The sequence below is a fragment of the Lissotriton vulgaris genome, unplaced genomic scaffold, assembly GCF_964263255.1.
Source record: "Lissotriton vulgaris unplaced genomic scaffold, aLisVul1.2 SCAFFOLD_8159, whole genome shotgun sequence".
Lineage (NCBI taxonomy): Eukaryota > Metazoa > Chordata > Amphibia > Caudata > Salamandridae > Lissotriton > Lissotriton vulgaris.
Window position 1 is genome coordinate 27,292 of NW_028247305.1, and position 16,248 is coordinate 43,539.

At 45.6% G+C, this 16,248-nt stretch overlaps 1 long non-coding RNA gene across 1 annotated transcript; it reads left to right on the forward strand.

Annotated features, from left to right (window-relative positions):
* Positions 1-14,447: 14,447 nt before the first annotated feature.
* LOC147665192 (uncharacterized) lies at positions 14,448-15,730 on the forward strand. The gene is made up of 3 exons (XR_015305021.1): positions 14,448-14,556; positions 14,602-15,010; positions 15,047-15,730. It is a non-coding gene; the product is annotated as an uncharacterized LOC147665192 (long non-coding RNA).
* The last annotated feature ends 518 nt before the right edge of the window (positions 15,731-16,248 follow it).

Genomic DNA, 16,248 nt, shown 5'->3' on the forward strand with positions numbered 1-16,248 from the left:
GGTTTAGCTGAGAGTTTATTTGATGTTCCTGTCAACAGCCTCGCTGCCGAGTTCTGAATAAGTTGTAGTTTATTCATGGTGGTTTCTGGGGCACCTAGATATAGGGCATTGCTATAATCCAACCTAGAGAGGATGAGGCCCTGTATGAGGAGTTTTCTGGAGGGGGGAGGTAAGAGAGGAAGGATTTTCCGTGCAGTATGGAGTAGGCCAAAGCACACGCCAGCAGTTTTCTTTGCTTGGGTTCTGAGAGAGAGATCTTGGTCGAGCCATACTCCAAGACTTTTAATTTCACTTTTTGGGAGGGGAATTGCTCCCATACATGTGGGCCACATGGAGTTAAGGATAGATGTAGTCTTGTGTCCCAGTAGCATAAGCTCCTTTTTATCTCCGTCCAATTTAAGGAGGGATTTGTTCATCCAGCCGAAGATTTCTGAAAGACAGGATCGAAGGTTCACGGAGCATTGGTCTGATTGGTTAAGTGAGACAACCAATTGTGTGTCGTCTGCATAGGTGATCAGTTTAATCCCAAAAGGGGTGACGATGTCTTCCAGTGGGGACATGTAAGCATTAAACAGTGTCGGGCTCAGGGATGAGCCCTGTGGCTCGCCACACTGGAGAGGGATAGTTTTGGAGCGCATGCTGCCTTCAGAGACCTGGAAGGTTCTGTTGTCTATGAAGGATTTTAGCCATGCCAGGGCTGAGCCCGAGACTCCTAAACTGCTGAGGCGTTGGATAAGGATACGGTGATCAACCGTATCGAAGGCAACAAAGTAAAAAAGTCTATCTCAGCAGCTCTTCCCAGTGTCTCTCCGTCCAACCTATGCCTGTTCATGATCATAAACTTTCAACAAAAATTCTTGGTATGGACATTCCAGCTTAGTGGACAATGATCATAGGAAGTGCCATAAAGGGAGCTGCAGATATGTGCAAAGATGCCATGTTATCTCCCACAATTTTTCATCCATCATGCTGCTAAGTGCTGCATTTCATAACATGATAACTGCACCTCAATGGCCATCACTCATAACATGGAATCCCTCCCACATAGAATCAAAACAAATACAAAACATTTCCAACCACACACTTTATACGGTACTAGCAGCCCGTCCTGACGTTGTCCGGGTATGAATTGCTGCCGGCCAGTAGTGTATTGTTTTGTAGGATTTCGTTTTGATAGCATTTCTTATCTGTGACAGGCCTGTGAAAGGCTCTGATTCCCAGTGCACTGCTGATGCACTTAAGAGTGCGCGTTCAGTAGTGTGTGAACTCGAGTTTCCCTACTTTATTTTTCTTTGCAATATTATATAGCGCGAACTCGACAACATGGCATGAGCACAATTTACATTACAGAAGAACACATTAATTTGTGGTAGGCACGGGAAGACAAAGCAATGTGCCTAGAATCACAGGATGTTGAGCTGATGCTGAGATTCGAACGTAGCTCCCCAGCTCTAAAGTTCGCAATTCTAGAAATTGTGGCGGGAGGTGTGTCTAAAAGTGTATGTCGGTGCTGGCCATCAATGAGAGAGACTGGTGAAAAAATATGAGTATGTTGCTGGAGATGTGGGCCGCCGTGCCACCAATGTACTTACTGGGGGAGGGTAAACACCCATTATTCCGCAACTTTCTTCCCGCATACCAAGACTCCTTCATGGTACTTTCATTACGAAAGTACCATGACTCCGCAATGCCATTATAACGCATGGCATTACATTTTAAATGCTTTTACCACGCATACATTTCAACCAAATTCGTTGTAAATGCATGAATGATAAAAGCATGTTTTTTTTAAATGTTTGGATAAGGTAAGTATGGGTATAGGGGTATATGTTTTGGGGTACTGAGGTATATGTTTTGGGGTGTTTGGGTATTTTAAGGGTTCATATATAGTTTTGGGTTACGGGGTACAGGGGTAGTTTTAGGGTTTTGGGATAGGTATGGGTTTTGGGGTACAGGGGTATTTTTAGGGTTCAGGGCTAGGTTTGGGTTTTGGGGTATAGGGGTATTTTTAGGGTTCAGGGGTAGGTTTGGGGTTTGGGGTACAGGGGTATTTGAAGGGCGGAACGTACCACACGCCCTCAGCGTTTGTCACGCCCGAGCACACGCCCACAGCACAACACAGACACGCCCACAAGGGACTACTTTGCTGGCATGATTCTTTAAATGTATATGGTGGGCGTCTGCATAGCATATGTCCTTCTGCTGCAACTGCCCTTTCCAACGCTGTATTGGGTGTTGTGATTGGTGCTGTGGTTCCTGAGATTACCCGCCTCAAATGTTTGGGCTCTCTTTTCATTATATTAGTATAGATAGATAGCATGCTACCCAGGTAGGCAAATACCTCAGCACCCCACATAAGGGTAGTTAGCGCTATATGTTACAAAACATACAGATATCTGTTAGAGTGCACCATGTGGACCAGCTGATGCCGGATAATGGACGGGATAGGTCTAGGTGGTAATGCGCATACAGTACTGTAGAGATCTGTCGGTATGCATCCTGGCTGCTGCCAGAAGCTCAGCATGATAACTCGGTGGTGTAATGTGCCCACTGCAGAGATCTGTCAGCGTGCATCCTGCAGTCTGGCTGCTGCCAAATGCTGGGTGAGGTAACTCAGGAGGGTAATGCACCAACTGCAGAGAAATGCGAGCAACACCCTGTGGGCCTGGCTGCTGCCATAGGCTGAGGTGGAATAGCTTGGTGGGATTATGCACCTACAACAGATATCTGCGGGCATGCATTTAACACATTTGGCTGCAGATAAAGGCATGGTGGGATAGCCTGGCTGTGTAAAGCACCTATGTAAAAATCTAGAACCATGCATCCTACATGCCAAGCTGCATCTAGAGAGATCAGGTTTGCATCGTGGGAGAGCTGATTTGTCATGCCTCAGTAGTCTACAAATAATATTAAGCTGTAAAACACTGGTGTTATTGTTCAACTCAATGAGGGCTTTAAGGTGGCCATTATTATTTAATAGCTATTTTAAGCTATTAAAACAACTATCATCTGTGCTCTGATACTGGGGAGTAAGTGTTTTATTAAAGGAAAACTATTTATTAAATAGCTAAGGGACTAAGGCATTCATTGGCGCTATTCTTATATTATCTTCAGGTCATTGGCTCAGATTCCTTAGGGTTGACTCAATCTTTCATCTTTCAAAGGTTGTAAGAGTGGCAATGTAGACTTGGTAATTACAGCTGTACATAAAGTATCACATGTACTGGTGCACCGTCATTGGGGTTGGTTAGTGTAGTGCTGGGGGAGGAGTTGGTTCCTAGTGAGGGTGGGGAGCAAGCTGTGATGACCCTTGTCTCATTAGGAGACAAAGAGATGATCCAGGAAACCTGCCTGCCAGATAAAACTAAAAAGTACCTGCAGTGGGTGACCATCAATGAGAGGAGGGTGGAGGCTCTGAGAGACGCAGGAGCCAGTGTGACATCTGTGAGGTGTCAATGGGTGTCTGAAGAGCAGGTCATTCCCAGTGGGCCCAGCTCTATCTTGGCCAAGACCGACCTCATAAAGCTCCAGTCAATGTTATGAAATGTCTTTTCTAAAGCGATAAGGAGGAGCGCACAGGGCGCAGGTATCTCCCAAGTTCTAGCCACTCTTATCTGCAGCCGGCATATACAGTGCCGGGTACCCCGGTTTGGCATGAAGCTTCACTGGTCCTCTGCACCAGGCTGGATATGAGCTGCCGAATCCTCATGGCTGTAATCTTTGTGAAGATTTTATTCTCCCTATTAATGGAGGATACAGGCATATTGGTCTCAGAGTGCGGCCCAGGACAGTATTTCATTCTTCTTAAGGGTCTTTGTTTGATCCAATGAGCACTTCTTGAGCGAAGGTCTCTTTTGAGGATATCATGAGCCATCAGTTTCGAGAAGTATGAAGGACCTTTGTCCCAATATGCTCTGCATATTGAAGACTTTGAATTTACTCCTAGCCTCTACAAGGAGGTAGTGGAGAGTTTTATTGCCCTGTTTGAAGTGATCCAACTTATAGAGGTTAAAGCACAATCTGGCCAGTTCCGAAGTCACTAGAGCCAGTGAGTGAGTTTCTTGAGGTGAAAAGAATATGCTGCTGTGATGAATGATGGCAACGCCCTGCTCCCAGACTCAGTGACCTACTCAAGGGCTGGATGCCTCATCAGTAGCCTTAAGAAATATGAGCTCATCACCACCACCCACATGGAACTCCCCTGGCTTCCACTGCCAGTCATTGCCATCTTTAAAACTCGATGCATCATCTAAAAAGCCATCATGCCTGGCTCACTTGCATATCTAGCTCTTGTCTGCACCTTCAGGCTGTGTAAAAAAGCAAAAAGAAGACACCAGGCCTTCTTCATCTGTGCACCATGGATCTGGAACAACATCCCGGCATTAACTGGGACCTCCCCAAACATGCTCCAATTGAGGCAAGAGCTGAAGATACACCTCTTTATAGTAAACTACATCTCAGGTAGTAGGAACATCCAAGACGCAGCTCCCTCTCCAATCCCTTACTGCCTGTATCCTTGTCTATGACCCTGTAAAGTGCTGCTGCCTTTCAGTCGGGCTCGTGCTTGCACCTCTTACACCTCTTACACACATACATACATGAAGGACCTCATTAATTCAGTTCTCTGGTCATTGCAAAGGTGTGGAAACATTTTCCAGAAAAGAGAGCTGTATATTTGTGCCCTTTGCAACAACGTTGACTTGGGGAGCAGATATGAAGATGATGTTGAAAGGAATTCACCAGTTCTGAATTTTGGGGATGTAGAAGGCCAGACAAATGGCATGCATTGAGCTCAGAATCATCAGATTATTCATTGACTGCAGCACTAGAACCAAAAACACTGTGATATTGAATAGGTTCTCTGTATAGTTTTCTAAGTGGATGAGGATTTGCATGTTTTTTAGATGTAATAATTTTATATAAGCATAACATGTATTCCAGGTATGTCATCATGTGGCGCACAGGGACATTACGCATATTTCGAGAGGAGCTCAGTCACAGAAGAACACCAGGGAATCTATTCACAGGTTTTCAGATCCGAGTTCTCTGTCTTATGGAACACCTTCTGGCTCTGAGGTGTGTCACTGGAGCTTCTCCAAAACAGACAGAGATGACACTTCCACCAACCAGACATCAGACAAAACAGTTCAGGAAGACTTTCAGCTTTTGAGCAGTAATGTCTGTGCTTCCATGATGGTTTCACAAGTCATTTCTCAGGGAACTAAGTCAGATGGAAAATGTGGAGAGCTAATTAGAGATTACTAGCTAATATTTGTTTATCATCTGCATACATTCGGAAGTTCACCTGGTGCAGCTCAAGGAAGTCTGCCAGTAGACAGATATCAATTCATACATTCATTTGTGCATCAAATATCATCATAATTTAACCCTATTGGTCAGGGAGCCTTGAGAGTAGTCATTTGAGTTTGTTTGAGACAGAACTGCATAATGCATAACCCCCTCCCCCACCCATTTACATTTGACAGGTTTCCGCAGGCAGTTTGAAGCTCGACATGTCAGAGGTGAATGGTGAGAGAGAACAAGATGTACAAAAATGCGGGAAAGGAGGAATTTGTTATTGTTCACCATTAGATTTCTCAAATGTATTAAGGAGAATATATTCCAACAAACCTGTTGAAATCAATATAAAAGGTTTTGTGACATCAGATCTTAGTATGAACTTCATTTCTGTACTAATAAGGCACTGAGAAGCTTAAGTCCTGCAAAGCTACGAAGCACTGACTCAGACTGAGATGAGGTCACTGACAGAGGTGGAGGAATGGCTGGAGGCGTAATGCCCTTTAGCAGGGCTTCTGCATCACCATGACCCAGGGATGCTGGAGGCTGCAGCAGTCATCAGTCCCACAGCCGTCCAGTTAAGAGACAGAGGGCATGGGGGTCAGACAAAGTCAAACATATGACGTGTTGCAATGTATTATCAAGATAATTCCAAAAGTTTGAGGGTGAGAAGGTACGAAAACAGAATAAAAATGTACCCAGCTGTGAGAAGGTGAATTATTAACCAGGTGGGAGGTATAAAAAATATGTTTTGCATTGTGTTCTACAAAGATGCAGGGCAACAATATCAGCCTTCATGCCATGATCTTTAAGTTGTCCTTATGGGTGATCAAATCCACTTTGTGCCCACATATACATTGTTTTTATGGCCCTCTTGCAGCTTATGCACAACTACACTTTGGCCGTGACTAAATATCAGGCATTGTAGTTGGAGATAGTCAATTAGTGCAACCTGACAGGCCTGGATGGGACAAACGACCAGCAAAACAAGATTCTTTAAAGCAGCCCTTGTTCGCAAAGAAACCAGTTCAGCTTTACAAAAAAACTGTTTGTGAATACACAGGGAGGACAGGCAGTGATCAGCTGTACCTGGGCACTTTCCACTTTGCAAATCAGTTGCAAACTTATTTGAAGTGTTGGTAACTGATCAATGGTTCACAACCACAATTGCTGTCACAAACTATTGATACTGCGTTTGATCTATACCATTGGGACTTGGATTTCGGAGACTGGCTTGGATTTCAGAGGGTGTGGCTCTTTCGCTTCTCCTAATTGTGATTTTGAATGGATAACAAAAGTGTTTAGCACATTGGGCCCATGGCGATTTAAATATTGTGGTAGATATTCCGCTTGTGCATTGAAACTTGTAAGAAGCTTCACACAGCGACGTTCCCTGCTTTTTTGGCTGAAAAGGCAGCAAAATAGAAACAATGGGTGCTATTTGCAAAACTAGTCTGCAGTTCATAGCCCGCGATTCCCAAAATCACAGGTTTTACAACTGCAAAATAGGTCTTTGATGTCCATGCCTTTGCCCTTGGTGGCCATGTGGCCAGTGGCAATTTTGTAGTCAGTGTGCTTAGTTTTTGCCACAGGCCTGCATGTGTTCTTTGGTGTCCATAGCAAAACCAAAGGGGATGATGGACGGAGTGTTGAACAGTGCAAGCACTCACCCCCAGCCAACTGATCTGGGTTTAATCCATCACCATTCTTTAGTTCACTCCGCCACCCCAGTTCAGACATGGCATTATGCACGTCAGTCTGACCCTGTGCCATATGGGAACAGTCCAGCCCGAACTGAGAAGCCATGCCTTCCCTGGACTGGAAACAAGCATCCTGGGACCAGTTTCTGGCTAATCAGCCGACATCAGCCAGGCTAGCTTGAATCCAGTGGCAAAGTGAGCTAGGGACCCACGTCTGGGCATACCCTGCCAGTGTAGGGCGAAAAAAGCAAAACCAAAGGGTTTTCTGATGACGGCTTGTTCCCATAAGGAATATGCTGAGCCATAACATGAGCCTGGCCAACCTGATTCTTTCAGAAATATACAGTAAATTCCATTCAGAGTTTAGAATAACACTTGAGCTCAAGGGCAGAAGGTTAAAAAGTCACCTACAGGTATGGTTTTCGTCAGTCTGCAGAAGAGATGTGGTTTGATAGTCTCATAGCCTGGTGCCATGCATGGCTGTAAGCATACACTGATGACTATACATTAAAAAAAGGTAAAATTAAGCCCTTAAAGGTTGAATGTGTTTAAGTTACAATGGCCCCAGGAGCCCTTCTCAGCTTCAAGCGTGAGATTTTGAGCTGTGGCTGCCAGGAACCACTCGAGTTAAAAGTAACCCTGAGATTACTAAAATTACTCACACAGCTTGTAGACCTATCCTTAACTGTCGGAGTGGCTATATTTCAATTCTCTGGTCCACACATCATAATGTGAGATTCCCCATAGTCAGTAAATAGATCCATACTGTCCATGAAGGATAAAACAAAAGCATCCACTAAGCTCCACAAAGCGCTCGGTGTCCTAGCCATTAGAACAGCATCATCAGCATATAATAATGCCAGAACCAAACTTTTTGCAATGGTTGGTACATCAGCCGTAACACCTCCCAAATGGGGCCATAAATTATTAACATATAACATATACAAATGCACCGCTGCCACACTTCTCGGGCTAATAGGAAAGTGTCTGAAGTTTCTCCGGCAGGACCATATCACATCTTAGCAGATACATTTTTGTGTAAAATATAAAGAAAATTCACAAGAGTGACCTCAACACCCATATCCAGCAGCTTTAACCAAAGCTCGGTCCTGTTGACTGAGTCGAAAGCTGTGGACAGATCCATGAATGCTAGGTACAATGGGCCTTATCCACCAGTGGTATTTTTACTTTAAATTAGTTGTAGATTTAAACGCTGCTCCACCGTGCCCATCAAGGTACTCAACCACATTGGAAAGGAGATCAAATATTATTCTGACAAGACCAATCTTTTAATTGTTTAAAGGTTGCTCTGCCAAAGATTTTAACTGAGCTATCTAAAACAGATATGGGGCAATAACATTTTGGCAGATTCTGATCACCTTTCTTGAAGATGGGGACATTAACCACCAGCGCCTAGCAGCCTGGAATCTTAGAGCATTATTGAAAAATTTGGTAAGAAAGGGTCCCCAGAGATCGCAGTTACTTTTAAGAAGGTCCTTGGGTCCGCCATCTGGGCCTGGTGCGTTCCGTCCAAGACTATGATTTTACGCACCCTCAACCTCTTATAGGGTAAGTGGCAATGAAGGGGAATTACACGGTCAAGCTCTTAGTCATTCCAGAAAGGGTCTTATCTGCTACTACCTGATGAATGGCACTAAAATGTGTTACCCAAGACTGGTCTGCTATGCAACATTAGGATAATGGATTTGTTGGGGCATCTCTCAGTCAGATCTTGATAACTGTGTTCCAAGATACTTTACTACAATTATCCGTTGCTGCTTGCACAATAATTTCTTCCTGTGTCGCATAGTAAGCTTGTAACATCTCTTTACCTCAGCATCTCCCTTGTAATCTCTAGGAGTTGTTGCCAGGGCCCATTTTATTCGGTAATTAGCCACTAAGCAGGAATAATCAAACCATCGTGGGCATTTCGAAACCGATCTAATAGGCCTCAGCAAATAATTTCTAATACCTAAATATAGGGAGCTTTACTGGGTATGGAGTGTTTTCTCACTCTCCTCTGCAAGGCAACCCCAAAACGGAGGTAGACATTTATTCACGACTAGACTAAGGGTAGTCTTATATTCCCTAAAGAACCATAAACATTTTAGGCCATCTCTTGTACGATGGGATATCTCAACAGTTGTTAACAGAGGATTAACCTTGCAGACTTGAACATACCCACCTGCCATCAGTGCATTGTGATCCCCCACTGAGTCTTTATCGCTGTACTCCCAAATAGATCATGGAAGAAAATCTCTGCTGATAAAAATGTAATCTATGGTGCAGGCCCGACCATTACATCTATAAGAAGGTAAAATTCCGTCATCTCTCTTAAAATTTGAGACCAAATGCACCAGATTAATCTCCGCTAGATAGTGTGTTCAACCCCCCCTTTTTTCACTGATGTCCTCAATCAATCAATCAATCAGGGAATTATAAGCACACTACTCACCTGCGAGGGTCTCAAGGCACTGGGAAGGGGGCTCGGGGGGCAGCTTCATTCAGCCGAAAAGCCAAGTCTTTTGTGTCTTTTTGGAGAAGCTTAAAGGATTGGGTGCGTCTGATGTCGATCAGGAGCTTGTTCCAGGTCTTGGTCGCGATGTAGAAGAAAGCTCTTACTTTTGTTCTGGCTCAGTGAATGCGCAGGGTTTCGGCGAGGTTGAGGTTGGCGAATCAGAGGTTTCTTTTGGGTACGTGGAAGGAGATTCTCACGTTCAGGTATTGGGGTCCGGTGTTGTGGAGGTATTTGTAGGCGTGGGTGAGTATCCTGAAAGTGACTCTCTTCTCGACAGGGAGCCAGTGGAGGTCCTGTAGATGTTGGGTGATGTGTTCGTGTCGAGGGATGCCTAGGACGAGTCTGGCTGTGGTGTTCTGTATTGTCTGGAGCTTGCAGAGGAGAGACTTGTTGATCCCGGCGTAGAAGGCATTTCCGTAGTCCAGTCTGCTGGTTGTGAGTGAGTGGGTAACAGTCTTCCTTGATTCAGGAGGGGGGATATATTTGAAACTATTGCAGAGGATGCGTAGGGTGTTGAAGCATCTGGTGGTGACAGCATTGACATGTCGGTTCATGGAGAGGGAGGTGTCGAGTAGTATGCTGAGGTTTTGAGCGTGGTCCGGGGGGCTACTGAGGGAGGTGGGTCACCAGGTGTTGTTCCAAGCAGATGGGGAGGTTCCAAGGAGGAGGACTTCTGTCTTCTCTGAATTGAGCTTGAGGCAGCTGTTTCTCATCCAGGATGCGACATCCTGCATTCCTTCCTTGAAGTTGAGTCTGGTGGTGGTGGGGTCTTCGGTGAGGGAGAGGATGAGTCGGCGTAGGATACTTTGCTGAGGCCGTGCTGTCTGACGATGGCGGCGAAGGGGGGCATGCAGATGTTGAAGAGGGTTGGGCTGAGCGATGATCCCTGGGGGACTCCGCAGTTGATTTCTGTGGATTCAGAGAGGAAGGGTGGCAGTTTGGGTTCTGCCAGTGAGGAACAAGCGGATCCAGTTGAGGGCTGTTCCTTGAATACTGGTGAAGCTGAGTAAATGGTGAGTGTGCGGTGAGAGATGGTGTTAAATGCTGCTGAGAGGTCGAGCAGGATCAGGGCCGTGGAGTGTCCTTGGTCGAGGAGGGAGGGAATGTCATCTGTAGCGGCGAGTAGGGCGGTCTCGATGCTGTGGTTGCTGAGGAATCCGGATTGGGAGGAGTTTGAGGGCAGAGTTGTCTTCGATGAACCTTGTTAGTTGTGCATTGACAGTCTTCTCAGTGACTTTTGCTGCGAATGGGAGGAGTGAGATGGGCCGGTAGTTCTTGAGGTCCGTGGGATCTGCTGAAGGTTTCTTGAGCAGGGGTCTGACTTCTGCGTGTTTACAGTCATCGGGAAGATGCCGGTCTTGAAGGTGGTGTTGATGGTGCATCGTTGTTCTGGAGCGATGGCGATTATTTGTTAGATGTGTGGTGAGCAGGGGTCTGCAGGGGCCCCCAGGTGGATGCCTTTCATGGTCGAGGTGGTCTCTGGTCGTGGACAGTGTCCAGGTGGAGATGGTGGGGTGGCTGGCATTTACGGTGGAAGGGAGTGGCTGCGAAGACCGGTGTCTGGTCATTTAAGTTGTCGTAGAGGTTCTTGATTTTCATATGGAAGTAAGATCCGAGCGTGTCGTAGAGGTCATGGGAGGAGGTAATGTCCGTGGTTTGGCTGGGGGGCTTGGTGAATTTCTGGATGACTTCGAAGAGCTCCTTGGTGTTGCTGGAGTTGGCAAGGACTCTGTTTGGGATGAAAGTCCGTTTAGTGGTTTTTATGCTTTGGTGGTGTTCCGTCATGGCAGTCCTGTAGGTGGTGTGGTCTTCAGGCGTTTTGCTGTTCCACCAGTTCTTCTTGCGACGTCTGCAGAAGCGTCTGGCTTCTTTGAGGTCAGTAGTGAACCAAGTGGACTTCCTGGGGCCCTGTCTGTCAGAGCAGAGTAGGAGTGTGAGTTTGTCTGCACAATTGAGGATCCATTTGTGCAGTTGTCTGGCTGCAATGTTTGTGTCGGGTGAGGTGGTGCGGGTGTCGTGGTTGAAGGTGGAGTTGAGCTTATCTTTATTGACTTTGCTCCAGTTCCTTCATAGAGGGCGCTGCCAGGTTTGGGCGGCTTGGGTTTGTTGACAAGGAAGTGCACGCAGTGGTGGTCCATCCAAGGGGGCTGCATGGTGTGGCTGAAATGGATGTTGTTTCCTCCTGCGAATATGGGGTTGATGGTGTGTCCCGCCTTGTGGGTAGGTGTGGTGACGAGCTGTCTCAGTCCGATGTTGACGAGGTTTCCAAGGAGGGAGGTAGAGTTGGTGTCGCTGGGGTTGTTGAGGTGGAAGATGAGGTCTCCGATGAGTATGTAGTCCGTGGAAGCAATGGCGTGGGGTGCATTGTAGTCTATGATGGTGGTGGTGAGTGGGGCACGGGGGTCTGTAGGTGAGGGTGCTGCGAAGTGTGGTTCTGGGGCTTGTCTGGACCTAGAAAGGGCAGGTGTTCAGCGGGGGAGAAGGTGTTGCTCAAGGTGGAGAGGCAGAGGGAGCCTTTGTGTACAATGGCGAGTCCTTTCCCTGGGTGGTTGGGGTGATCCTTTCTTTGGATCCGGGATGGCGATGTTAGCAGTGGAGGAGGCGTTGGTCCAGGTTTCTGTAAAGAAGGCGACATTTGGTGAGAGGGTGTCGAGGAGGTTCCATATCTCTATGGTGTGTCTGTGCAGGGAGCGCACGTTGAGGAGGATGCATCTCAGTGCATCCGCGGTGTTGGCAGCGGGGGCGGTGGTGAAGGTCTGGTGGCAGTGGCGGCAGGAGAACTGACCATGGGTGGTGTTTGGCGTGGACAGCTGGCAGTTGTTCCTTCCGGAGTGCGAGGAGGGCAGCTGAGTCATAGCGGTGGAAAGACGGAGATCCAGGGTCCCTGGCCCTGGTCGGGTCGTGGATGGGCGCAGACGGGCTTCCATTAAGTAAAGGTTGGGGGAGGGCGGGGCAGCTGAGAGGTGGGTAACATGATCGGGAGAGAGAGCATGGGAGCGGGAGGGGCCGCGGGGGCAGCAGCAGCAGGAAGCAGAGGGAGGCTAAGGGCTGAAGGCTGCACGGGGTAGGCTGATGCAATTATCACAATTATCAGAACCCTTGGTTCGCAGATCAAACAGGTCTTATAAAAGAAGTCAATTGGTACCACAAAAATGGAGCATCACCTGTGAACTTTACTCTGATCATCAAAGAAATGTCACTGCAACCGCTGCATTTATCTAAAATTGACAATGACACTGTCCCCGTTGGTTAGTGCAGGGCCTTGGCCTATCCAGCTAGTCCTCCGAATCATCAAGACTTCTTCAGATAAACAAAATCGGTAAACCCCTATGGAAAAAAAAACAGTATGAGGTCCTGATCTAGATCTTGGGGGATGGGATTCTACGTCACAAACGTGACGGATATCCCGGCCTCCGTATTGCAAGTACCATAGGATATCATGCACTTGTAATACGGTGGACGGGATGTCTGTCACCTTTGTAATGGAGTATCCCATCCACCAAGATCTAAACCAGGCCCTAAGACTTTATTAAACAAGTCCCCATAAGACTCATCTCATTTTCTCATGGGGGGTACTCCAACGAGCACACACGCATACGTGCCGGCTGCGGGCAGGAGGTTGATATGCACTTGGCTCAGAATATACAAACTCTCTCCACCTAAGCCAGCCCTATCCTGCAGTCCTGCAAAACCATCCCTGACCCGCTACTGCTTGATAGCAACTACACTGACGCATGTCAGGGCTACGAGCTGTAGTGGGGGCGACCCCCTGAGGTGGCAATTTAGACTGGTTATTAAACATGAAGTTGCCCCATGCTCCATCCATGTTCATCATGCTACCCATGTTGGATTGGGATTCCGATATTCCATGTATATCAATAAGAACTACAGCCTCAGAACTCGGGGCGGGGTCCGGGGAGGCTCTATGTCAGCAAAAGAGAGAGCTGTGATTCTATAGCCTCTAAACAATAACATAAAGGAGGCTCTGCAGCAGTTCTTCCATTTTTAAGAAGCATCTCTCCATAAACCGCATGCTCTCACTACAATCCGTTTCCATGCTAGCTTCCTTCGCCTTGGAGCGAAGACCCTGCTTCAGTCTCTTACAGTTAATTACCTTACCCGGGCTACTCGAAGTGACCTCTAATTAGCCTCTAGTTAATGCTGTAGCCATCTCTAAAGAGCTCATTGAAATATCGAGGGAGGGGACAAGGTCAAAGAGGATGGTACTAGCTCCTCTGCAGGGAATGCGTCTACATTTGTCCTGGAATTCAAGGGGAGTCTTCTCTCCATGAGCGCAATTTCCATACTAATAACGCCCGCTGCCCTTTCTAACATTCTTACATTCTGTCAATAGAAGTGCCCTTGTGTGCGAAAAAAGGAGCAGGTGACACCCCAGTAATCTTTTTTTTCCCCATCTTGCTTTATGAGTGCAAAACTCAGGTAAATTCCCCAGCCTCCAAAATGCCACACAAACCACACAATTGTTATTGGGGCCCAGCACAGCTTCTTCCGGGCTCTGATGGGTGCAGACGGGTGTTGTAGGTCTAGTTCTCATGGCGGGAGCCCAGTTCTTATTGGCTGTTAGCCACACGTCATTTAGAATGTTTGTTCCCTACTTAAATGACGTCAGTGGCACTGTACGCGAGAATGCTGTGACCTTCCTCACGACCTGCTTCCTTCCCTGCAAGCTCATTACTTATACTTTTAAATAAATATTTATATATAAATTCACTTCCTCTGTTCGTGTATAATTATTATGACACTACAATGGCGACGAGGGTACGGGATGCGAGTTAAGAAAGACGAGCTTGCGGAGAAATAAAATATTTTCTGCTTTCAAGACAACTTCAAGGCAAGTCTAGTGCTACTTCATTTTAATGAAATAAGAGTTCTTGTGGTAATATTATTCCATTTTCTTGTTTCTAACTTCTGGAGATTCGTGACGTTCGACGAGTTTCTTCGTACGTGGTTTTGCTAGTGATACGTAAAGAAAACCAGCGTAAATTTCCTCAATTTCAGTACATAATTTCTTCGACTTCAGTTCATTACTTCTTCGACTTCAGTTCATAACTTCTTCGACTTCAGTTCCATTACTTCAGGCAAGTTACGTATGAATTCGTTTATTTTGGGATGTGAATATTCACATTAAGAAGGCAATATGTGTGTTTCTAGGAATAGTCGTTGGTATTGTGAGGAGAATTTCTTTGATTCCTGAATTTCTACGACTGCTGTCAGAAACTTTCAGACGTATTCATGGGTGTGTGAGGAGAAGGTTGCCGTTACAGGTGACAGTTATTTAACGTTCAACTGTCAGAAAGCAGCTGTGAAGAGAGAGATACGTCATCGCGCTCTGTGTTCAGTGTAATTCTACAGCTAAGGTATTGCAAGACGTATTACGTCATCACGTGTACGTAAGTAGCCATCTTGGTTTCTTAGCTTTCCTGCATTTAGACTGGTTACAAGATTTTACTGACATTTCGTGGAACTTTATTAAGTGAGTGCTACTGACATTTCGTGGAATTTTTTTAAGTGAGTGCGAGGTAACGTAAAATCATTTCTTTAGGCATGTCTAATTCGAATTTAGTTTACATTTTCTGTCCTTATCTCACTTGCATAGAAGTTTTAATGGTAAGTATTTCGATGCTGTACAAACAAAATACTATTTTGTTTTGGTTTTTAGTAGTGGCCAGCCGGGTATTAGTTAGAAGCCGACCAAAATACAAACTTGTTCCATGTCAAATTATACCTTATAATGATGTGCAAGTGTTGGTGAAAATTTTAATTAGGAGATTCAATCAAGAAAGGGTCGTGATGCTTGATAGACACTGCGTAGCTGTAACGAAAAGATTAGTTTTGGAAAATGTGGTAGAGTTTATTGGTAAAGTAAAGGAGTTAGCCTCAAAATGCGATTTAGGAGACCTGGCAGTTAGAAACATTCACGTTCATGTTTTAATATTTTATTTCATGCGCAAATTTCAAAAGCAATTATGTGTCAGTAGAAATCCAACATTGTCTGGGGTGATGGGTATTGAGCTATTGTTTGAAAACAGAAGATTTTGCTGATGCGGTAAGTTTTCCTTCTATTGGGAAAGAATGTACAAAATGCAAAGAAAAGAAGGTCATTTAGCAATTTTGCATAGGAATTTCAGCCTAAAATGCGACGTTGGAACCAAAATGAGTTGGGTCAATGTTTTAAATGATATACATAAGTTCCATTTTTGTTTCAGTTTTAGTTACGGGTGAAAATCATATTGAGGATTTTTATCACATCGTCATTAAGGCTCACTGTTCATATTAGGGGTTTATGAGCATAGTAAATAGCACTGTTTGTATCCCTTCTGCATAGGGGTTGAAATGGTTATGGTAATGGCCATATAAATTTAGTGCATCAGGAATAATTTATAATAATAATAATAGAACATTTATAAAGCGCATGGCTGCACAACTGTGTATCCCCGCGCTGACTGCCAACAGAACTCACAGAGGAAAAAAAGAACGGAAGAGATCAGAAGGAATTATTGGGGGAAGAGGTGGGTTTTTAGTTTGGCTCTAAAAAGGGTCTCCGAAGGTTCCATTCTTAAATGAACAGGGAGGGCATTCCAATGTTTTACTCCAAGGTAGCGAAAAGAGCGGCCACCTATTTTCGCTCTGTGGAAGTTTGAATTGTGTCATTCCCGAGGATCTAAGGTCTCTGGTCGGGCGATGGATAGTCAGAAGATTTCTTAGATAGGT